The following is a 26,128-nucleotide window of genomic DNA, read 5'->3' on the forward strand; positions in this document are numbered from 1 at the left end:
GCCAGGGAAGAGCGCAATGATGGTGCCAACTTGGGCCAGTGAAGCAACGTCCTCCACAACTAGACTGAAGAACAAAACGACAGCAACTTGTCTGTTCCTCTTCCCCCAATTCCCTAGCACTGTTCCCATCCCCTCAATTCCCCAATAAAAAATAAATAAATAAAAATCTAAAAAAAAAATTTAATTAAATAAATAAATAAATAAGTCTAAAGCAAAAAGTGACCCAACAATTGTGAAAGGTGAATGGTAAATACAGGTAAATGAATTATTTTAACATATAAACTTTCTTTTTCTTTCTCCTATATAATGTTGGTCTTTAAAGAGAGAGTGAGCATTCATTTCCTCTTTTGTCAAAAATGAAATGTCCTTCTCACATAGCATAGGAAAAATGTATTCTAGATATAAAAGAAAACTTAATTTAGGAAAAAAAGTCTTAAAAAAGATAGCTTTTTAAATGTTTTTATTTTATACTCACACCATCTAATCCATTATGCTGTGCATTTCAATGGACTATAAACATTAGATTTAAAATTTTATAGTCAGAAATGGTAGAGACTATTATATTAAGCACATTTAGTATAAAGCCATGGGATAAATTTTGTAAAGCCGGATTTTGTTTTTTGTTGTAGCTTTTTATTTTATTGTTAGTTTCAGGTGTACAGAACAATGCAACAGTTATCCTTTTCACCTCTCACAAAGTAACAACCCCTCTCCCCCCATCTACTGCCCTCCCACCCCCAATATCATGCTTATCTATTACAATTCCATTGACTCCATTCCCACTCTCTACTCCACGTCCCGTGACTATATGTATATATAATTATAGTTGACATACATTATTATTCAACATCAGCTTCAGAAATACAGTGTGGTGGTCAGGCCTCTACACGGACTATGAAGTGGTCTCCCTAACAAGACACGAGTCCATCTGGCCCCTAAAAAATATTTACAACATTATTGATTATATTCCCCAGACTGTCGTGTCTATCCCTGAGGCCATATTGTAGTTACCAATTTGTATTGTCTCACCCCTTCCCCTTCTCCTTCATCCCACCCCCTCCCTACTAGCAAACATCAGTTTTTCCTCTGTGTCTCTGAGACATATTTCTCATTTATTCAGTTTTTTAGAATGCACATATAAGTGAGATCATATGGTATTTGTCTTTCTCTGACTGACTGTAAAGCCGGATTTTGAACACTTTAAAACCAAAGTAATTTGGTTGTAGGAGGGGAGGCGTTATAGGGTTTCATTATCCAAAACTTAGAAGAGTTTGCTAAAGTAAAAGGTACTCTGTGAATCTGATACATTAAACCAAAAGATGGTACACAAAAAGCAGTTGGTTATTTGCTAATCTTTCTTTGCTTGTGCATACACAAACTCTTTCTTCATCTAAAGTACACTTACAAAAGCTGTAATAGTACAAAAAGAAACCTTTCTTTGGATTAATGAACGGGGTAGTGTATGGGATAATACGAGAATCATATTTATTATACAAAGATGTGTGCAACTCCTATAAACAAGGTTAAATGAAAATGACAAATATTTTTGTAAATATAATACTATTAAATTCTGCTTCAATGTATTTGATAGGCATTTAAAACTCCAATAGTTTTGGTATATACACAGTCAGATCAGTCGACCAAAAGAGCATCCAGAAATAAACCCAAGTAGATAAGGGAACTTAATAATGATATTTCAATACAGTAGAAAAAGGATATTTGTTTACAAAAGGTACTGGTGGGCCGGCCGAGTGGCGCGATGGTTAAGAACTGGCTTGGGACGCCAAAGAGCCCAGGTTCGGATCCCACATATGAGGGCCAGTGACACTGCCCTCTACAGCTAAGATGCTGAACAACAGCTCAACCTGGAGCTGGGCTGCTGTGAGTCACCGGTGATGGCGTAGGCTGCAGCCCCTGTGGCAGTGGGTTGCCATGGGCTACCGTGTATAGCCAGCAGCCAGCGTGAGCGGCCAGCAATCGCAGTGAGTGGCCGTCCAGAAGTGGGAGACTGATCTGCCTCGCCCGGGAAGAGTGCAATGATGGTGTCAACTTGGGCCAGTGTAGAGATGTCCTCCACAACTAGACTGAAGAACAAAACGACAGCAACTTGTCTGTTCCCCTTCCCCCAATTCCTCAATAAAAATCTTTAAAAAAAAAAAAAAAGGTACTGGTATAATTGATAGTACAACTGCAAAAAACATGCGAAACCTACATTTTATGTAAAAAAAATAAATTATATATGAATACTTAATGTAAAATATAAAAATTTTTAATGAAAATACTGAAAGAACCTTTGAGATGACTTTTACCTGTAGTGGAAAAACTTTCTTATTCAAAAAGAGAAACCCAAAGTCCATAACAAAAGTAACACAAATTGGCTGCATGAGTCCATATTTTCTTGTCCTAATAAAGTGTTTTTTATTCCCACTTGAATTTCAACGCCTTAGTCAGGACATTCACTTGTCCAATTCCACATAGTCTGCCCTTTTCCCTACTATCTTACATAACTTGCCTCTTTATAAAATTAATGACACTAAAGTCATTCAAGTTTTTTACCGGCACAATAAATAAAAAGATTATATTAAATTTTCAATTTCTCTGGAGAAAAGGAATCATAAATAAAACCAAAAGACAGACCAAGAGAAAATATTTGCAATTCATTTGTCAAACAAGCAGTAAGAGAACTCCACAAACTGATAAAAGACAAACAATCCACTAGAAAAATGACAAATATATTGTGACCTTCCACCAAAAATATATTTTTGAACACATATAAAATATTTACAAAAATTGACCATAAGGAAACACACGCTCAGAAATTAGAAAAAGAAAACTCCTAAAGTAAACATAAAGAAGTCTAAAAATTACTTCAAAGTTGGACTAACTGTTGCTAGGAAACCATCTCTACAATGAGTATATATGCCTTTATCTCAGTTTTACATTACAATTCTCTTTGTATTTGTATTCTATTCCTTCAAAATGACTTAAAACATTTTCAAGTGTTTGTAAATACTATTGTGTTTGTAAAAAATCACTGCTGTTAGCTCTTCTTCATGCTCTTCTGGCTCATTCCCTTACACATTTGAAGTTGGACATTTCCTATAATTTCTTTGGTGTGCTTTAAATCCATCCACTTTAATTATTTCTAAACCAAAAAAATCTTTCACATATGTACATCCTTCCCAAACATAACATCTAAGCAAATAAATAAATAAATAAAGGCAATAAAGACTGATAACTTGACTACATCAAATTATAAACATAATATTCAAGTGTTTTTAAAACTGACAAAAAAACATATGCTACATAGATTTAATATGCTTATACAAGTAATCCTTACAAATCAATGAGAAAATGGACAAAAGAACATGAATAGGCATTTCACAAAAATGCAAATATTCCCTAAAATGAAAACAAAGTCAACGTCACTAATAATCAGAAAAAAGTAAATAAAAATGAGATATTGTTTCTTCCCTATCAAACTGGCAAAGATTAAGAAGATCAGCAATATCCAGTGTTGGCAAAGATATGAAAAAAACAGTATCTAAGAATTTGTGAGTGAGTGACTGAGTGACTCACTAAGTAAACAACTGACCCACTAAGTGACTTGAGTGAGTGACTGATGAGCTGAATGAATGAATGAATGAATGAATGAATGAATGAGTAGAGAACCGTACAGGATGACACTATTCATTTAAAACTGTATCTGAATTTGCAGAAAGGTATTAAAATTTGTTAAGCAAGTTCTTCCTGTCAATCACAAGAAGACTTGAAATTCTTTTTGCCCCTTTTATTGATGAATGTAATTTTTAAATGATCGTTTTTATTCACTTGAATTTTTCTATTTGAAGAGATATTGTTCAAAATTTGTATATTACATCTTAAATTTGTATATTGCCTCTTGAAACAGTGTATAAAATATATGCAAATGCATATTTTTACAAATAACATCATGATTCACATAAGAAGCAAGGGATCTAAGGTGAATATTTGTCAATTTTGAGACTTTGTAAAAGAGGATGAGAACATCTTCACATTTAAGGTATATTAAAGTCAAACCATCATTTTACCTTGGGCCAGTCACATTAGTACATACATGACAGGCAACAATTTTTCAAACCTCCTGAGAAACCTGATGCCATGGTTTACATATAAATACAAAAGAGAGAAAATGTGAATTATTCTGCAAATTTATCGCCTTCCCCTATTTTTAGAAGATTTTGAGCTATTCCTTAGAATCATGCTTAATGATGACTATATAGGAAAAGGCCAATTTAAAATTTATAACACACACACACACACAAAACAAACAAACAAAAAAAAAAACAAGTGTGAATAAGATGTGGGAAAATGTTTGAAACAGATCTTTGAAAATTGATTTTTCCCCCTTAAGATCTCATTGAAAAACCATCATATTCCAAGGCTGTATTACAAAAAAAAAACAAAACTTTTTTAATTTGAAAAGTGATGAGTTTACTTATAGAAAATAAAATTGCAGAGGAACTTTAATTCCACTGTTGACATATTTAACACTATCTTCTGCTACTGACATTCAAAGAAATCTAAGTTATTTAAATCAGTATGAATTTAAGTTCATAATGATTTTTAAAATACTACCATGCCAGAAGAACATTATTTCAGATATTCCTCTAAAATAATTCTTTTTTTTTTAAAGATTTTATTGGGGAGTTGGGGGAGGGGAACAGCGTTGGGGAATCGGGGAAGGGGAACAGACAAGTTGCTGTCCTTTTGTTCTTCAGTCTAGTTGTGGAGGACATCGCTACACTGGCCCATGTTGGTATTATCATTGTGCTCTTCCCAGGTGAGGCAGTGGCTCGCTGTCCACTGGAAGGCCGCTCACGGTGGCTCAAGAAAGCACACACCCTGCTGCTGGCCAGCCCCACTGCATGCAGCCTATGCCATTGCCGGCAACTTACAGCAGCCCAGCTCCAGGGCGAGCCATTGTTCACCATCTTAGAGGGAGCAGCGTCACTGGCCCTTCATGTGGGAACTGAACCAGGGCCTTGCTGCTCAGAGCTGGTGTCCCAAGCCAACTCCTAACCAATGCGCCACTCAGCCGGCCCTAAGATAATTCTTTAAAGATTATATAATGTATTAGATAAAAAATAAAATTAAGCACATATGGATAAACAAAGAACAAGGAATACATAAACATGGAAATGAAAACATAATTCTCTGAAACTGAAGCATTTTCTGTTTCAGATGGATTTCCACTTCCTCATTTATCCATTATGAATCAGGTGGACTTATCCTATAGTTTACTATTTTCATTTCTTGATCATACCCCAAGTCCTAAAATCCTCTCCTTGTGAATCTTTCCACGTCAAAACTTTGTAAAAACCAATATATTGGAAAACTTTAGGGGTTCCAATTCTCCATTGATTCACTCTATCCTGTGGGCTGCCATTATGAAGTGACAAACTTCTCTTGCTATGCAAATTTGATAGATAAAACCATATTGTAAATTTTTAACAATTTAAGGCCAAAAACGATTAGTAAGAGCAGACTCACAGGTTAGCAAATACCCATTCATTAAATACAAAAAATAATACCTCAAAATAAAGCCAAAAAAATAAAAAGCCAAGATTAAATCCAAGTTTAAAAATAAGAATGAGGGGAATTAAATAGAAGTAATAACTAAATTGAATAATTGACACAAAGATCTGATTATATCCCTAAACTGTTGATTTATTCTTTTTTTCCCCCAAACATTTAAATACCTCCCATGTACTATAAACACTATACAGGGCCTAAAAATAAATAAATAGAAATATTCCCTAACTTAGAAATTACAGTATAGTTTCACAGCAGCCAATGTTGGAATAAAACAAACTCTAAAAATAGGCCCAACTATATACATCATCTAAAGCACTTTCACAGCATCAGAGAAAAGAAGGATTATTCAACAAATAGTGTTGGAATAACCGGACAACCATCTGAGGGAAAAAAGATGGATACCATCTTACACCTTGCACCAATATAAATTCCAGATGGACCAAGAAAACATGGGAGAGTTTCAAAATATAATTTCAGGGTTAAGCAGAGACCTAAGTATGGTTTTTTGTTTGTTTTGTTTTGTTTTGTTTTAAGTCATAAAAGGAATGACTACCAAAAAGAACAGCATAAAAGCCAAAAAAGCATGCATGACAAAAAAAAAATCACAGTATAAACACAGACAAAAAGATTAAAAGACAACCTGGGAGAAATATTTACAATTCACTTCACAAACAGAGCTATTTTTCTTAGTCTAAAAAGGGCTCTCACAAATCAAAGTAAATGGTCTGACGGAAAATGGGCCAGGATATGAGTGAACCATTCCCAGAAAAGAAAAACTTAAAGCAAATTCAAATTATAAGATTCCATTTTTCACACCTCAAATTGACAAATATCAAACCATCTGAAAACAGGTATAGAAAAGTATAAGCTGGCCTTTCTATGGAGATCAATTTGGCAATACTTATTGAAATTAATAACACATACCACTTTTGAATAAGCAAGTCCTCTTCTATTTAATCTAGAGTTATGACTGCATATACACAAATTGACATATATAAAGAGATATTTACTACTTTTTGAATTCTAAAACATTTAAAATGTCATCTCTTCAGCGTACATAAAATTTTTGAGAGAATAAAAAGAAGAGAAAAATACAGACAACTCTTTCAAAGAGCTTTGCTCTAACAGGGAGTGAAAAATGGGGCAGTAGCTTGAAAAGAATGTGTCAAGTAATGATATAAATTGGGAAATGGCAAACTAATGCTCACAGGTCAAATTCAGAGAGTTGCCTGTTTTATAAATAAGCCTTTGTAAGTCCTTTCATTTATGTATTGTTCTTGGTTGCTGTTGCACCACAAAGATAGAGTTGAGTAGTTGCAATGGAGACAATCTTGCCAGCAAAGCCTAAAATATCAGTAATTACTATCTGGTCCTTGCTAGGAAAATTTTGCAGAGCCTAGTTTCAGTGGTCCTGAGTCTAGTCCCCAAACCAACATCATCAACATCGCCTGGAAAATTGTTATAAATGCAGATTCTCAGGTCCCACTCCAGAGGTACTGAATCAGAAACTCCGGGGGTGGGGCCCAGCATTTTTATGTTTCAACCAGCCCTGTAGGTAATTCTGATAAGAACTACTGAGTTAGAGAACAGTTCTAATGTAGCCAGGAACAGATGAGGACCTACCTGAGGTTTGTGTTCACAAATAATGGGCACTGAGATTTAATGGAAGCCTAATAAGCCTCAAGAAAGGCTGTCACAGAGGGCTTAAAGGAAAGAAAGTGAGGAAAATTCTACTGAAGGGTGAATAAAAGGAGACCCTTGTTATCCAGCAATGCAAAGTTTGACAAAACTACCACCTCTGGTAACATGGAAAATATATATAGTTGACCCTTGGACATCACGGGGGTTAGGGGTAATGACCCCCTGTGCAGTTGAAAACCTGTGTATAACTTTTGACTCCCCAAAAACTTAACTATTATTAGCCTACTGTTGACCAGAAGCCTTACCAATAACAGTTGATTAACACATATTTTGTATATTACATGTATTATATACTTTATTCTTACAATAAAGCAAGCTAGATAAAAGAAAATGCTAAGGAAGTCATAAAGAAGAGAAAATACATTTACAATACTGTATTTATCAATAAAGTCTACATCATCTGATGATTATTTGCTATTCATTAAGTGGCAGTGGATCATCATCATGGTCTTGACCCTCATTGTCTTCACACTGAGTAAGCTGAGGAGGAGGGAGAGGAGGGCTTGGTCTTGCTGTCTCAGGAATGGCAGAGGCAGAAGTGGAAGAGGTAGAAGGGGAAATGGGAGAGGCAGGGACACGAGGTATAACTTTACGAAAATATATCATAATTTCTGTCTGAGTTTTTTGCTTTCTCATTTCTCTAAAAATGTTTCTATATAGTACCAATCCTTCTTCTACCATTTGCTTTAGTTTCAGTGCCAGAATCATAGAAGGGTCCATGTTGTAAAAGAAGTCAAAAGCAGTCTTGAATAATTGGAACCCTTCTGTCAGATTGTCTAATGCCAATTTATTTTCTGGTTCTGCTTCTTCTACATCTTCTTCCTCCTGGTCTAGCTCATGTTGGAAAGCACTCATCTCCATCAAGTAGTCTTCTGTTGATTCTTCTGGTGTGGTGTCTATCAGCTCTTGAATTTCTCTAAGATCTGTCTGTATCTTGAAACCCTTCACTCCCTACCTTTTTTGCCATATCCATAATCTCTTTCATGATTTCCTTGATAGGTTGTTATAACTCCTGTGAACTTACGTACAACATCTAGACAGTTTTCTCCAGCAGGAATTTACTATCTCAGGCTTGATGATTTCCATGGCTTTTTCTATAACAATGATGGCATCTTCAATGGTGTAATCCTTCCAGACTTTCATGATATTCTGTCAGGGTCTTCCATAGCATTGACAATCCTTTCCATTGAGTACCACTTATAACGAGCCTTAACGGTCCTTATGACAGACTCCCTGATCTAGAGGCTGAATTAGAGATGCTGTGTTTGGGGGCAAGTAGACCACTTCGATGCCTTCAGTGTTCAACTCATGGGGTTCTGGATGGCCAAGGGCATTGTCCAGTATCAAAAGAACTTTAAAAGGTAGTCCCTTACTGGCAAGGTATTTCCTGGCTTCAGGAACAAAGCATCAATAAAATCAATCCAAAAAAAGCGTTCCCATTGTCCAGGCTTTCTTATACAACCAAAAGACTGACAGCTGGTATTTTATCTTTTCTCTTTGAGGTTTGGCGATTAGCAGCTTTACAGATAAGATCAATCCTGATCATAAAGCTGACTGCATTTGCAAAAAGCAGTATAGTTAGCCTATCGCTTCTTACCTTAAATCCTGGTGCTCTTGCTTCTCTTCCTTACTAATAAATGCCTCTTTAAGGCATTTTCCAGAACAGGGCACTCTTGTCTGCATTAAAAACATGTTCAGGCAGGATATCCTTTCTCCTCAATGATTTTCTTAATGACATCTGGGAACCTGTCTGCTGCCTCTTGGTTGGCAAGATGCTGTTTCTCCTGTTACCTTGACATTTCTTAAGCCAAATCTCTAAAATTATCAAACCATCCTTTGCTGGCCCTAAATCCTCCAGCTTTAGATCCTTCGCTTTCCTTTTGCTTTAAGTTGTCATATAATAACTTTGCTTTTCAAAAAATTATATTAGTCTATAGTTATGCCTTTCTTATAGCAATCCTGAACCACATAAAAGCTGCATTTTCAATACGAGAGAAAAAGGTATTTCATAAAAAGTACAAGGTTTTTACGCCTGTTGGCACAGCTGCAAAAACAATTTCACAAATTTTCTTTCCTTTTTTTTTTTTTAACACAGTGGTCCTCACGTTAGCTTCATTTATCTTAAAATGGCAGCTGCAGACCTCAATCTGGGGTACATATCAAGCAATTCAAGTTTTTGTGATGTCATGCTTTTTCCCTGCTTCTTGGGAGCAATTCCAACATCATTAGTGGCACTTTGTATGGGTCCCACAGTATTATTCAAGGTTTACAATATTGCACTAAACATAAAAGTACGCAAGAACCACAAGAGATCACTTTGGACTGCGACAGGAAATTTACAGGAGAGACGAACTGCTCACAAGGAGATGATCTGCATCACATGGCATTTTAAGCGGATACTCACATCATGGGCTCACAGCAGTAGCAACAGAAGGTGGGTATGAAATTATTATAGTAGTGCAGTATGTACTATAATTTTACAGTTATGATTTACTACTGTATCTTAATGTTTAGTTATTTTGACAGTGAATGACACCATGTACAGTCTGCATGTAAGTTTTGATAAATTTTAACTTTTTATAATAGATTTGTGTATATTTTATGATAGTAAATGATAAAATAGACCAGTATCCACATATACTTATACATTTAAGAAATACTTAACATTTTCTTAATTTTTTTTTTAGAACTCAGCAAAATAAAATTCCTGTTGTTGTTGAACGTTGTTCCACACATGCATCAAACAGGCCAAAAAAAGAGAAATAAACAGCAACTTCATAGACAAAAAAAAAAAGAAACCTTTTATCCTTGGCCTTTTCAACCATCTCATACAAACCAACTGCTGTACAGATAAGTGTATACACGAAAAGTTGCTGGAATGCTCGGACTAAGATTGTTTTTGCTTTTCTTACAAGGCTTTTTTTCTCCTTTGAAATTATAATGTACATGGTCACACCACGAATAAAATCAGAAGTAGGACAAAGAATGCTCCAAAGGCCCGAGTTCATCCCAAGATCATTAAAAATGGCTGACCCCTAACAATATGTACAAAAATATACAATGTAAAAATACAAATTTTCCTTTTTAAAGCACTTTTAAGAAAAAAGCAGGGCCTTGCAAGTTTTGGCTCTTTTTTTCGCCCCTGTTGCAAATTAATGTTGTGGTTTTGGCAGGTGAGCTGACCTTGGTGGGTGGGTGGGCGGGACGCTCTACTGGAAGGTGGCCACATGGAAATTCTGAGGCAGGAAGTGGAGGGTGAATAGGTCACAGGCTGCCTTTTTTTTTTTTTCTTTGTAATTTTATCTTTTCCTTTTTTGCTGTCTAGTCATCTTCATCTGCTTCTTGGTGTCAACATCATCTTCAGCTGCCCTTTCGTTCATAGCTGCCTCTGCCTCATCTTTATCTCCATCCTCTTCCTCACCATCACCTTCCTCCTCCTCCTCTTATTCATCTGCCTCATTGTCAGTCTCCTGCTCCCCATTTTCCTCATTAGCATTCCCATTAGCAGGTGCTTCTCTTCCATTTTCTGCTTCCTCCACAACTTCTCCTTTAAATCCTTGGTGGTGACCTAGGACCTGGTATCCACGACCATGTCTGACAAGGTAGGGCACACCAGTGATCCAATGCAGTGGATTAAAAAAAAAGCAAGAGCTCAAGAACTCTGGTGAAAAAGCTGCCAGGCCCATGACTGCAGGCGGCAGAGGTGGCTATGGCGGCAGCGAGCCAGACAAGGGAACAAGGCAAAGATGGCTTTTCAAAGCAGCCAGTGGGGCTCTTTTTCTTAATTTTTTAATATTTCTACACTATACAGTTCATCTGGGAGTTTTTCAAATTATCACAAATTTCAAAAAAATTTTCCAATATATTTATTGACAAAAACCCACATATAAGTGGACCCAAGCAGTTCAAACCCATGTTGTTCATGGATCAACTCTACTTGATGAATTAACAAGATTCTAGGCAGAATGTTGAAGCAGCAGCCAAGTGCTTTTTCTAGCTGCCTTTATAATTGAGAAAGCAGAGAGATGAACTGAAGAATGAGCTATTCACTTTTTCAGTGAAATTTCAAGGAAATGTAAAGGGCTCAGAACAGTCTTTTCGGGCAGCAAAGTGTTCTTAAAGATACGGCCTCAGGGCAAAGATTAAATCTAGAATGGGACTGTAACATCCATTGTTAAAACCTCAGCAAGATCTAAGTCAGTACCCTAGATCCTTTCAGACAAAAGATTATCTAAGCATCTTATGAGTGCTGTTGCATAGCAGCCTCACAGGGAGCCTAAGACAGGAAAAAGCTCCTCTCAAAAGAGATTTGTGGGTATAGCTTTTGTCTGATGGAGTAGATGATGAACTAACACATGGGAAGTCCACTAAGTTTATAAAGGAGTTATATTAGCTGAGAATGAAAGGGACAGTAACTACCGTATTTTGCTGTGTATAATGCGTTCCCATGTATAATGCGCACCCACATTTTTGGCCCAAATTTTCAGGGAAAAAATCTTCTACTTTAATTTTCTAATTCAAATTTTTATTTGTTTACATTTAGGTACTTGTTTTTTGTATTATAAAGGAATTTTAGCATTTATTTTTTAACATTATGGTACAATAAATTTTATGTAACAAATAATTACAAAAGACAAAAACAGATACAAGAAATTTTATGTATCGGTAACACATTTATTTATGTATCATAGAAAGCCAGGAACTCTTCGTTGCAAGTTCGTGGTAAGTGCCATAAAACCGATCATATTCCAGGGTATTATTTTGCATACAGATATTGTTATTGATTTCTAGAGTTACACTTTTAATTCATAAGCATAAATAAAACAATTAAAACATTTATATAGATACAGAATTAGTACTACCCATGTATAATGAGCATCCTTTTTCCCTCATAAATTTGAGCAAAAATGTGTGCATTATACACAGCAAAATATGGTACATAAAATAAAAGGAGGCCTTTGGATCCTAAACCACACTATACACAGGAAGCAAGCTCAGAAGGTTACTCACGTGCAAACACAGATCAATTCTTCCAAGGAAAAAATGAATGATTCAGGAGGTGAAACTAAAGACCAAAAGCAGCAGCCATGGCTAACAAACAACTTCTAGGGAGTAGGAGTGAACCCCAATTAAGGAATTGCCAACATGCACCCAGCCAGGTTTCAGAATTGCCACAGACTGCTATGTGCCTCCCTTGTCCTTCTTTTTAAACAGGAATGTCTACTGCAGTTAACAAGCGCCTTTCCAATCTTATATGTTAATTATGTGGGGACATATTACTTAGCTCTTCAAAGGCCTTAAGTTAAAGAGGAATCATTCCCAAGAAGCCATACCCAAGGAACTTGATCTGTATCTAGACCTAATTTAGATGGTGACATACTGGATTTTGAGCTGATGTCATAATGGAATGTGAATTAGAGGTCTCCAAGGATGGGGTCAATCTATTTTGCATATATTTTGGATGTGGGAGGGATATGAAGTGTGGCAAAAGGGTAAACTACGGCAATAGCCTTGTCCAGAGACGGCCATAACAATAATATCTCCCATCCCACATGTTTTCTTCCACAATGTGACCTTGCCACTCCCCAGTTAATAAGTGAAATCTAATCCTCCACCCTTCCCCACCTCTGTTCACTGAAACACTCACTTTTAAACCCTGACTAACCACGTAAGAAAGCCAACTACCTTGAGGCGCCCATGTTGTAAGGAAGTCCAGGCCACATTAACAGCCTCAGCTGAGATCTCAAAGCCAACATCAACTACCAGTCATGTGAGTGAAGACACCTCTAGATGATTCCTGTCTCCCACTTCCAAGTTCCCCCCAGCCAACAAGTCTTCCCAACTGAGGTCCTAGACATTATAGAGTAGAAACAGGCCATCACTGCTGTGCCCTATCTGAATTATTGACCCATAATATCTGTGAATGTAAAGTACTTATTTTACATCACTGTTTTGGGGGAGTTATGTCATGCAGCAAATAGTAACCATAATACATATTGAAGGAAATGATCTTGTAGAGGGAAAAATTAAAACTACAAGAAAAAGAGGGAGAAATACAATGGCAAAGTCCATGAGTGCAAATGGGATGGATTCCTCTCTACACGAGTAGATGGAGAAGCCTTAGATGGGACACTGAACAGTTCATTCATTGCAAATGGGAAAAGGGCAGAGTATAGGTACAGATACAGAATTGGGGGGGGGGTAGGTATTGATGGTAGATTATGTTATTTAGAAATATATAAGTAAGCACCAGAAGATACTATTATGAAATTTGAAGTAATTTCCTGTAAAACAGGAATCAGAAATGGGGGAGGGGCAAGAAGCAGTTGGTTTTTTGTTATACATAGTGATAAGCCATTCTTAAATTTTATACACATTTTACCACGATTCCACCCTTTTAAAATACACAAAGTTTTTAAGAAAGATTTAGTCCATTCCCTCATTTTCCAAATGAGGAAAAAATAAGGCTCAAGAATTACATGACTGGCTCAAAATCATACACCATGTTGGCAAGAGTCAATCCCTGATCCAATGATTTCCAAAACAGTGCACTTCCTCACATCGCATTACCTTTCATATTACAAAAATATTATCTAATGGCATTATATTTCATAATCAGGGTTTATTAAACTAAAATCATTTAGTAAGCAATAATGAATGCCCTATTCCCAAGGACTGATATCAAAAAAGCAGGCTGAAGGATGTCCTTGGGAAAGCAAAACAAAACCAGGGACTATCCCAACCTCCTCGACCTCTGGTAGCTATTCTGTATAGGCTTCAAAAACAGATGCTTCCTCTTGACCTTTTAATTCTCCTAACCTGAACACTCTTAATCATGCTACCTTCAATTTTATGTTATTTACCAAGAATTTCTCTTTCCTTTTAGAAACTCATACCTTATCATTTTATTCAGATCACTTGTCCACCCTGTTAGATCACTCTAAATGTCTAATGCTAACCATTGAATGTCTACTTATTCAAATATCACAAATGCAGGGCTAACGTCCACCAGGAATAGCAGTACCTGTGTAGTGTGAAATGAAAGGATACATAAGAATGACAAAGAATGACTCTGTCAAAAATTTATCCCAGTCTTGAGCTGGCTGAGTGGCTGAGTTGGTTAAGAGTGTGAGCTCAGAGCAACAGGGTCACCAGTTTGATTCCCACATGAGCCAGTGAGCTGTGCCTGAGCTGAGCTGCCAACAGGTGGCAGGATGGCTCAGCTGGTGAGAGCACCTGCTCCTAACAACAAGGTTGCCGGTTCGACTTCCTGCATGGGATGGTGGTCTATGTCTCCACCCCCGCAACTAAGATTGAACACGGCACCTTGACCTGAGTGGCTGCGAGCTGCCAACAGGCGGCTGGATGGCGGATGGCAACTGGACTTGGAGCTGAGCTAGCTGCGCCCTCCACAACTAAGATTAAAGGACAACAACTTGACTGTTCCCCTTTCCAGATTCCCCAACACTGTTCCCCTTCCCCGATTCCACAATAAAATCTTTAAAAAAATTATATATATATACATATATGATATATATCATATATATATATATATATCCCTCAGTCTTTATTATGCCTACAATTCTCATCCTTAGTCCCAATAATAAGAGTTTTGGATAGAAGTCTCTATTGTTCACCCAAATGTCGAATCCAAAGGTCATCTGTTATACTAGAGAGAGCAGCATATTAACTGTGGTTATTTCTGCATGGGGTAACTATAAGCAATTTTCTTCTTTCTTCTGCTTTTATACATTTCATAAGCACTAGTATATATTTTTAAGACCTTTTTGCAGTTCTGATTCTTCTCAATTCTTGGCAGTGATCGACAATGATCAACATTACTGCTAACTACTCCCTCTTTGTCTCCTTTGCCAATTATTCTTTCACCCACTCTCTAATTAAAGGCAATACCCAAATCTGAGCACTACAACCCAGGCCTTAAATTTCTCTGCCAAAATCTAGTCATATATCCCACTGTCACCTCAACATAGCCAAAATATAAATCCAGCTGTCTTTATCTCCTCAACCAGCTACTAATACTTTCATAGCTATTTCTGTCAATACTGCCATTAATAAAATTATGGTTCTTTCTTTGTTGCTAACTAGCTGAGTAACTTTGGACACATTTTTAAATCTCTCAGTCTCAGATTCCTAATGTACAAAATGTATGGATTGGCCCAGATGTTCCCAGATGTCTTGGTGTTCCAACACTCTTCAATTTCATAACCAGAATTTATTGAACTAAAATGATCAAAGTCGGGGCCAGCAGAGTGGCGTGTTGATTAAGAGTTGGCTTGGGACGCCAGCTCTGAGCAGCAGAGCCCTGGTTAGGATCCCACATAAAGGCCAGTGATGCTGCGCCCTCTACAGCTAAGATGGTAAACAACAGTTCGACCTGGAGCTGGGCTGCCAGGCGTGAGTCTCCAGCGACCGCGTAGGCTGCGGTGGGGCTGGCTGGCAGTGGGCATGAGCTTTTGTGAGCTGCCGGCAGCCAACGTGAGGTTTCATGAGCTGCCTTGAGCGGCCGTCCAATGCCAAGCGAGCAACTGCCTCACCTGGGAAGAGCGCAATGATAGGAGCGCAATAAGGGCCAGTGAAGCGACATCCTCCACAACTAGACTGAAGAACAAAAGGTCAGCAACTTGTCTGTTCCCCTCCCCCAATTCCCCAATAAAATCTTTTAAAAGTAAAATAAAATAAAAAATAAAACTACCAAAGTCCCCCTCTTCTCCCCCCCCACATTCTCCTTTCTTATCCAATCCATAATGAAGACTTGTGTGACATCTCTCCAGTCTTATTTCCACTAAATGCAAATCCTCATTACTTCAAGCCTAGATTATAGCCCTATCACTTCTCATTCCAATTCATACTATACCTAGCATTGGTGCTGCTCTGATTTTCCTAAAATACTTCTTTTAGCAGGCTCTTTCTCAATCTAAAACTTTTAAATCTTCTCCGTTACCTATGGAGCAAAGTACACTCTTCTCATCCCAGCACTTAAGGGCATCCAAATCTAATTCTATGAATGAAATAAAATAAAATGAAATGAAATAAAAATTTCATTTCTATGAAATAAAAATTCTACATTTTCAACCTGATTTCTCACTACTCTCCCACACTTCAATTCAGTCAAGTTGTTTTATGTAGTGTTTTCTGGATATGTTATGCATATTTTGCCTCTGTTTACCTCCTATACAGTTTTCTTCCTCTTTCACAAAATCAAATCCTGCCTAGTTTTGATTCTACCTCCTCTCCTCTAGAGCCTTTTCTGCTTACTTTAACTCTAAGTGACGTTCATTACTTATCTCTCTCCAATTACATTTTAAACCTTCAGTGAAAGGAGCCTATTTTATATTTTTCTGCATCTCTTTTGGACATAGCAAAGTGCCTTTTGCATTGTAGGTATTAAAAATATTTGTTTGGCAACTTTTTAATACATGGTATTTATTCAATGCTCTCCACATGCTCAGCACTCTGTGCGTACTTTTAAAAATCTAGGTATTGTTCATCAAAGCATACACAATCAATTTGAAAAAACATGGGTAACACTACGGAAATAACTATCAAACAACCAAAGCATGGTATATAAGTAAACTATGTGAAGATATTCTAAAACTAAAAGAACTATAGAAATATAGAAAGGAAAAAACCAATATTTAGTGAGAAACAGTTTCACAAAGGAGAAAGAATTTTAATTGGGAGTATAGTAATAGTAGTAACAGTAGTGGTAATAAATAGTTATAATAATAATCTCTAAAACTTAAGGTGTGCTTAATGTGCCAGGCACTGGTCTTGAGGACTTTCCATGTATAAACTCACTTAATTCTCACTACAATTTTATGGGCAAAGTACTATAATTCTCCTCAGTTTTCAGATGAGGAGACTTCAGGCCCTGCTCAGTTATTCCACACCTAGTAAGCAGTGCAACAGGATGCAAAACTGGGTTTGGTGGAAGAAATATAGAAAATGAGTGAAAGTGAAAAGATGGAATAAGCATGGCTGTTTTTAGAAAATGTGGAAAGCAGCTTGCAAGAGAATGCTTATTGAAGGTCCTTAGACATAAGACTGAATAAATAGGGCAGGGATTGATAAGAGTATCTTGAAAGCCAGAAAAGGGAAGTTAAATTTAACATGTATAAAGTGGGAAGCCAGTGAAGATTTGGGGGCAAGAGAATGCCACAATAAGGAATATTAGAGTGACTTTTTTTTTTTTTAGCTGAGCCATCCTGGTACCTGTTGGCAGCCCAGTGGCAGCACAGCTCGGGCCGGGAATCGACCGGCGACCCTGTTGCTCAGAGCTCGCACTCTTGAGCCAGCTCTTAACCAACTGAGCCACTCGACTGGCCCTTAGAGTGACATTTTTATTAAGGAAAAATAGAAGGAAGAGATGCTGGATTCTGAGAGGTTGATAAGGCTTTCAATATTCCAGGCTAAGGAAACCAGTCCTAGGATTCAGGTGGTAAAAGTGTGGGAAGCAGAGATAGATGGACAAAAGAAGTATGAACAGGACATGTTGAATGGGTTAATATAAGAGGTAAATAAAAGATACAGATTAAAGATGATGCCTAATTTAAAGTCTATATAACCAGGAGAGAAGGAAATTACAAAGGGGTATAAAATAATGATTTTCATTTGGGGCGTGTTGAATTTAAGGAGACAGTAAAAAATGCTAGTAAAAGACCAGTACTGTGACTAGAATGGCAAGTGACCAGTAAGATTAGTTTTAAAATGAAAGAATTGGACTGAAGATATAAAGACATTAAATAGGAGAGGAAATATATTAAGCCATGATCAGCTGCTAGTAGCTTTGTATCAATAATTGTATCAATAATTTCAGTGGAGATGGGTATTAGTGACCAACATTAAAAAAAATGCAATTTTTCCATTAAAAAATATATTTTTTTAACCAGACAAGCCAACCAAAAGCTAAGGCAGAGGTTCCCAAAATTACTCCATTCAGAAAATCCTGTCTTAGTCATTTTTTTCCCAGCACCCATACGCTGAAAGAAATAAGTAGGTAGGTTCAAACCACTTAAGTTAATGTGCTTACAACTTAGTGCTTGTTGGGCACTATACAACCTCTCAAACCTTGGAATTAAACTGGACATTACATTCTCATTTCCTGTATCACTGACTTTCATGCAGTATTTGCTTTTTATCAGAGCAATCTCTAAAAATACAGCTTTGCAAAGGCATGACATTGTAGAAAGGAATTTGTCAATTTAATGTTGAAACTGTGAACTACCTCAAATGAATAATTCAAGCCTGAGTTCACTGGTGCTCTGGGGCACCTCAGCACACAGTTTGGGAAACTGGGAGCAAAGGGAAGGGGCCCAAAACAAGACCAAAAAAATTTAATGTGGGAGGAGCAAAAGAAAGTTTTTAGCATAATTAACCACCAGAGGGCAGTACAACAGTTAGTAGGGGCAGCACAATGGGGGAGGAGGTGTCAAGGCCAGAGATAAGAGTAGAACCTTTCCATAAGAAGGTTATATACCTACCCCTTAACCAGTTCAAAGCCTAAAAGTCCTTTTTCTCCTTTTACTAAAGAGGAAGAGACACTGGTCACTGGCAGATCACCTTATGCAAAGTCATTCTTCCCTTCTCTGAATCTTCTTGGCCTGATAGTAGCCAAGACTTTTACAGCAGCCAAGTGATATACTACTTTGTATGCATAATCTTATTCAATCTTCACAACAATCATAAGAAAAGTGAGGCTCAAAGAGATACCATTGTTACGTGGCAGAACACCAGGTTTCAAACTCAGATCTAACTCCAAAGCCAAAGCTCTTTCCTATTCGGCCTCAAAAGCATCCCACCTTTCAGCAATAGCCAGGTGAAAAGTACAGAAAAGGTATCAGTTCCCTTCCCATGCCTGAGACACCTGTCTCAAATCACTAGGAAAAACGAGTAAATAAAAAAAACCATTCCTTACCTGATCCCTAAAACACTGTAAACTTCCAACACAGGTCATTCAATTAAAGCAAAAACAAACATTATGTGCTAATCTAGTCAGCAAGTACCACAGCTTTCCTATCTAGGTAAATACATGTACTATTCAGGCAGGTGTTGGACACATTCAGTTTGGAGATATGTTACACACCAACAGATATGTGCACATACAAGCTAATGATTCTCACACTTGAAGAGGTAAAAAAAAAAATGGTGAAGGGTGTGGGGAGAGGGAAGCCAAGGTTGATTCTTCATCTTCAAATCTTCTGGGTGTTATATCAGAATATTTGCAGTAACCCAACAACTCCCTTGTATAAACCTATTATGAAACCAAAAGCAATCATCATCTCTCCCATCCCCACTTCTAGTTTCCTTCTCCACATTCCCCTCTCCTCCCCCCACTCCACCCCCCCAATGTATGACACACCTCAGCCACTTCTAGCCTTTCATTCAGAGAAAAGGAGTTTCTCCAGGCAGATTAATAACCACCGGAAAGCAAACTGGGTAAATTCAACCGACACAGCAAACTTAAGCAGATAAAACCATCCAGGAAGCATTCAATGCGGTAGCAGAAACCCCAGCAAGAACGGCTAACGTGTTCTCTCAATAGGACTTCAAAATGTTCCTCTTTGAAAGATTAAGAATCTGGCTGCTTGAAGAAAAAGGACAATGGTTTTTTTCTCTGCAAAGCCATGTTATTTGTATAATCCGCAGAGAAAAAAACAATAAACGTTTCTTAAAAGATCCACGAGCAACAATAAACACCCACCAAATACCCTCCCAGACCAACATTAAAAGTTCAGCACTGCCATTTTCAGAGGAGTAAGCCACCATGAGTCCTGCCTGTCTTCCAACCTTCCTACGCACGCACGCACTCACAGCTCATGATACCCTCACCTTTACTGCAGCGATAAAGGACAGCCGCCAGGACTGCATACCCACCGTCGAGGGAAGAGGAAGAAGGACCTCTTTTTCTGCAGAAGAAAAGCAGTTCACATCTTGTTCCCTTGCCTGTTTCTGAAACCTAGAAAAAAAAAAAAAAGAAAAAGCAGCAGTTACTACTGCAGAAATTCAGGGGAAATGCATGCTCTTTTCTAGGCAGTTTGGACGTCTAGAAAATTTTAAAGAGGGTTAAGTAAAGGGTGGGGGTTGGCTATCAGGCACACATGGATGCGAATATCAACAGCAGAACACTCCGTTGTATGTGTCCCCTTAAAGAGGAAGATTTTCTTGCTGTGAAGTTTATTGCCACAAGCAGGGGGAGAGCGGGGATCAAGAGGTGGGAGGGAGGTGGAAAGGTAACTGCAGCCCCCCACCCAGAGACCAGGCAGCAATAACACCCACCCGCTGTACCGATCGGACGACGAGGACGCGCCCCCAAACCCACAGGGGCTGCTCCTACCAGGCGCCTCCGGCCGGCCAAGGTCTTCAAAGCCCCGGGAGCGGGCACCGGTCCGAGCGTCCGCCAGGCTGGGCCCTCCGGGGCCCTCCCGTGCGGGTTCGGCTCCCACTCACATCCCTCGGCGGCGGGGACCGGGCCTCTCCCTGCGCGGCAGTAGCAGCTCTTCGGCCGACGCGCGCCGCCAAGTCCCGGCCCAGGAGCCGAGCGACCGAGGCGGCGGCGCGAACTCCCGAGCGAGCCGGGCGCCGGCCCTGCCTGTCAGCGCCCAGGGAGGCCGTTAGCGGCAGTCGCTGCTGCCCCCTTCTGCTCCTCTTCCTCTCTACTTCCTGCAGCCCACTCCACTCCTACTTCAGGCAGCGGGGAAGCCTGTCACAGTCGTCTTCTCAGCGCCGCGGGCGACACTCTGACTCGGCACCCCACCCCCAGTTGGCCTCCACTCCCGCAGCCTGTTCCCGACTGAGGCCGCGTAGAAGCCGGGCGGGGGCGGGGGTGGGGGCGGGGCCTGGCGCGCGCCCCTGGACTGCGCGTGCGCCGCTCCGCCCGGGCCGCGCTTCTGCCGGCTCGCGCAGCGGGGCTGACAGGGCTACGCAGGACCGTGGCCTCTCGCGAAGCGGGTAGACCGCGCGGAGATTCCCCGGACGGCCCCTGGGCCAGCGCCGACGGAGAAGCTGAGCTGGCGCAGGCTAGCGGGGCCGGCCCTCCCCAGATGGGTGTGTGTGTGTGTATGTGTGTGTGTGTGTGTGTGTGTGTGGCCGCCGTGGAGGCGGCTGGGAATGAGTCAGCCCGGCCCGGAAGGCGCTCCCTGCGCATAGCCGGCTACCGCACAGAGCCTCTCCCCTCCCGCGCACTCGTGCCTCCTGCTTTTCCTTCCACGTCCCGGATGCAGCAAACCTGTGCTTCCCCAGTCCAGCCCTCTAGGCCGAGGGAAAGTGGCGCTGAGGGTTGGGGCAACGCGCTCACACGCGCGGTTTTGCCCAAGTGCAAGCCGGAGCGCCTGACTCCAGTTCCTCCCTTCTGCTAGAAATGGGTGAGGGGGTAATGAAGCGCCCAGCTGCCTGCGGGTTGTCCAAGGCCTGGGCGAATGGATAGAAACGATTCCCACTGTCCCAGAGAGCCTCATTCATTCATTCAACAAATATTTACAGAACACCTACTAGGTGCCAGGCTTGTAGGCCCCCAAGGATGCTTGCTATGTGAACACTATCCGCATACTCCTTGCCCTACTGGGGCTAGTATTCCAATAAAGCGACAAAAATACCTTAAATGTATAATGTGCTGGTGTATAATTGCCGCTAAGAAAAAGACTACAAAGTAAGGGAATACAAAGTGAGGAAGCGGTTTAGAAGGTGGCCATGAAAGACCTCTCAGAGGAACTGCATTTGAGCAGAGATCTGAAGGGTGAGAATGAGCCAGTCCTGTGACTATCTTGGAAAACTTTCAGACAGAGGGACTAGCAAAGAGTCAAAGACCCCAGAAGGGAATGTGCTTGGTAAGTTCAAGGGCTGAGAAAGAGTTCACTGTGGCTGGAGGACAGTGAAAGGAGAGGGCAGTGTTAAGAGGTGAGGCCAAAGAAGTAGCCTGTGACCTGACTGTAGAGCCTTTTTCACTTGTTATTAGCTCACTTTCTGTCAATCTAAAAGAATTGATGCATTTATGTCCCCTGTTTCCACATCCACGAATGATGCTGCCATTCAGGTCTAGCTTGTATTTAATGGTTTCTTTAAATAAACCTCACCAAAGCAACTCCTGCATGTCTTCTTACATAAGACCCATTGCAAAAGGTCTTTGAGCAAAGATAGCAGGATAGGAAATGACTTGAATTCACACTGACTTCTTCAAAGTAGATAATGAACTAGAGCCCAGTTTTCTCTAGTTACTGTATCCTTTAACATCCTTTTCTAGTAAGAGAAAGGGATTACAGAAAAATCACATTCCTATGGTGTAATATTGTGATTTATAAGATATTTGGGGTTCATCATCCACAGCTCCCAAAACCCTTGGAATTTCCTGTGCTGAGAGTGTTCAAGGTGTCTTTTGTTTCGTTACTGAGGTGACTTTTGGACCCTACCCTAGGGTTGGGGCTGGTTGCCAGGAGAACCAACCCAGTGATTAGAGGTTTGTAACTTTAAGTCCCATTCACCCCCATCTCCGGGTGGGGGAGAGGGACTGGAGATTAAATTCAATTGCCAACAGTCAATGACTCAGTCAATCATGACTATGTAATGAAGCCTCCATAAAAAACCCGGGGGGATAGCTTTTCCTTTTTTAGAGAGCTTCCACATTGGGAAATTACAATGCTGGAACATGCCACCTTGTGGGGCCCTAAGCTCCACAAGACAGAAGTTCCTTTGTTCCAGACCTCACCCTATGTATCTCTTCATCTGGCTGTTGATTTGTATCCTTTAACATCCTTTTATAATAAACAGGTAATCTAGTAAGTAAAATGTTTCTGAGTTCTGTGAACTGTTCTAGAAAATTAATTGAACCCAAGGAGGGGGTTGTGGGAACCTCTGATATATAGCCAATCAATCAGAAGTACAGGTTAACAACTTGAACTTGAGATTGGCATTCTGAATTGGAGGGGTTGTTGGAACCTCCAATTTATAGTCTGTTGGTTAGAAGCACAGTAAGAGCCTAGGCTTGTGGCTGGCATCTGAACTGTGTGTGTTGTGGGGTGGCGGGGAGCAGGGCAGTCTTGTAGGTCTGAACGCTTAACCTGTGGAATCTGATGCTCTGGGTAGATAATGTCGGAACTGAGTTGAATTCTTGGACACTCAACTGGTATCAGAGCAAGAATTGTTTGTTGGCATGAGGGAAACCCCATCTCCCACGATGGCATTGAGTCCGGGAACCATATTCTTTTGGCTACTGTCTTACAAACAAAATATGCTGGAGAGTCCCTTTTTTAAATTTCTAACAAAAATTTGAAATGGTAGTTGTGACTCAACAGCAAATCTAAAACCTGCTTAGACTATTAAGGCTGACATTACAAGCAGCAACCACCATGAAAGTTCCCTTTTCCTGTGAACAAAACTATTACTGGAGTAGAAACCAGAACACAAGCCCACACAAAAGAAGATAAAGTGCTGAACACCACCTTAATGTCAGGGTTAAAATGAAAAGCACCTGAACTGTGGAAATAGAAACATTCTCTTTTGTGAGAATAAACAAAATAAAATACCTGTTTTAGAACTCTGAAACAGTGCAGATAAATACATTGTAGTTAAGTTGCTATATTTTGCAATGACGTGTTTTTTCAACCAGGCATAGTATGTGTAACTCTCCACTGACTGTTTGCAGGGAAAAGCCATTTGAAACTAGTGAATATTGAGGGTTTCTTGGGGGGAAATGGATTCTTTTTTATATTAGTGATTTGGATATGGAAGACAGGTAGACAAGGGAAATATATTATTCATGGGCTTATACAATTGAGAAATCAATATACCCAGGCAGAGAGAAGTGACTTGCTTAATGTCATTCAGGTAGTGAAAGCCTCTCTCCTCACTGAGATATTATTTTAAGCCAATCCTACCTTGGAATGAATGAATTAGCTTTTTCCACTCTATAGATAATTTTTTCACTCTTTATGTGATCCCCGGTAGTGCTGTAGTTAGAAAGTTTCTCCCAGGGCAAACATTTCAGAAAGTTTCCTCTATTCTTTGACAAAGATAAATAAGAATACCAAAAAATCTGACCAAGTCTTTCACAACATTCTTTCACACAATATGGAGAAACAAGAAATGTGGGTTGGATGATAACACATTTAGATTCAAAATTGATTGTATGGCCGTATCTAAAAGTAAAAATTAGCTGTTAATTGTCAACTATGGGGCAGTGTGTGTGGTGTGCTGCAAAATTCTGTCCTTCCACTTGTAGCAGAACATGACAGCGGTGGTTCTTGACTGCCATGCCCCAAAACCATGTCTGCAAAAAGACTGTGACACTATGTGTGAGATGGTTACTTTGCTTCTATCTCTTTTGAGAGTTCTTAGGTGGTTTAGGCCAAGGTTGAAAATCCATGGCTAAAGGTTTAAGAACTTAAGCTTGAGAGTCTGGCTGACCCACGTTTGAGTTACAGCTTTCACCAAGGAAGTCATTTAGATTTTCTAAACTTCCGGTTCTCCGTCGGTGTGAATACTATCTTCCTTGAAGAGTTGTTTTGAAGATTAGATGAAAAAGTATTTTTACACCCTTATTTTTACAGTTATTAAATGCCTATTATGGTTGTCGTAGGGACGATTTACAGATATCACCAAGCAGGGAGGTAGAAGAAATATGTTGGATTTCCTTAGTAATCCTGAAAGCATTTGTCACAATTTATTGCATTACACAGAACTTGGTGGGCTGGAATGATAAGGGCTGAGTTGTAATAGAGAGAAATGCAAAGGCCTCTTTTTTAGATGTAACAAAACAAAACTATGCCATTAAATGATGAAATAATGAAAACAACCTTAAGGGGAGTATAAATGTGAGAGCAAAAAAAAGGTATAGGAAAGTCCTTGGAAGAGGAAACAGGCTCAAGCAAAAGGTTGGGGACGGACCCAGAAGTTTGTTTCTTTCCAAGTTAGGGAAGATGTATTTTTCTGAAGGCAGAAAGGAAGTAGCTGTGAAGAGAGGCTGATTTATCCCAGGTCTAGTAATATAAGACAAAGGCAGGACTATGAATAAGGTAGACAGACAAGCAAGTAATATTTTTTACTTTGAATCATCCAGGTATTTTAGGACTATTTATTTTAAAGTTTGGTTGACTATGGCAAAACATTTCCAAAACCATCTGTGCACTTCAGAGATACAATGTTTCTCTGTCTCTGTATCAATCCTCTCATCCTTCCTCATAGTCCCAAGAAAAAGGTGTTCCTGGCAAACAGGTCCCTCCTTCCCTTGAGATAACCAGATAAGTTTCACTTCCGTGCATGAAAACCCAAACAATTTACCCCTCTGTACACCAGGAATTAATAACCTCCTTCAGTTGAGAATAATTACATTATGCAAAATGTTATAATTATGCTCTGCTTTATATAAAAAAAAATTTAACTTAAAAGAGAGGTATAGTTAGCAACTCACTAAAAATATTTCTCTTTGTAAAAGGACTCATAGCAAGATTCACTCTTAAAAATAGGAATTCCTCTGGCATAATTGTGAGTTTACAAAGCATTAATTCCAAATTCCTTACTTAAATTAAGGATTCTGCCTTCTTTCTCTGAGAACTATCCTCCTTACCCAGAATAGCTAGCCTCTACCTCCTATGTGATTGATTGTGCCCCTGCCCCCACACCCTTGATTGCAACATGAGTTGTCACCTGACAAACGCTGAGCCAATCAGGGTCTCCCTCCTGGGGAAGTTGGAATTGAGATTCAAAGACAGTTCACTTTTGTTCACTTAAAGGTATCCTTGCTCTAAAATTAATGCTGCCACTATGAGGTTGCCATTTTTATTCGTGTACTGGAGTTGCACAGCGTGCTGATTTGATCTGACACAAACAGAAGAAAAGACAA

At 39.4% G+C, this 26,128-nt stretch overlaps 1 protein-coding gene across 6 annotated transcripts in view; it reads right to left on the minus strand.

Annotated features, from left to right (window-relative positions):
• JAK2 (Janus kinase 2) overlaps positions 1–21,104 on the minus strand; it is a 116,974-nt gene extending 95,870 nt beyond the window's left edge. Inside the window, exons 1-2 of one of the 6 annotated variants that reach the window (XM_019645921.1) lie at positions 20,633–21,104; positions 20,173–20,254 (exon numbers count right to left, since the gene is read on the minus strand). The gene's annotated coding sequence lies outside the window, so the exon portion shown is untranslated. Of the gene's footprint in view, positions 1–20,127; positions 20,255–20,574 lie in introns of all 6 variants that reach the window. The other 5 variants (XM_019645920.1, XM_019645923.1, XM_019645919.1 and 2 more) reach the window with 5 other exon arrangements.
• Positions 21,105–26,128: the final 5,024 nt, after the last annotated feature.

The sequence above is a fragment of the Hipposideros armiger genome, unplaced genomic scaffold, assembly GCF_001890085.2.
Source record: "Hipposideros armiger isolate ML-2016 unplaced genomic scaffold, ASM189008v1 scaffold_95, whole genome shotgun sequence".
Classification (NCBI taxonomy): Eukaryota; Metazoa; Chordata; class Mammalia; order Chiroptera; family Hipposideridae; genus Hipposideros; species Hipposideros armiger.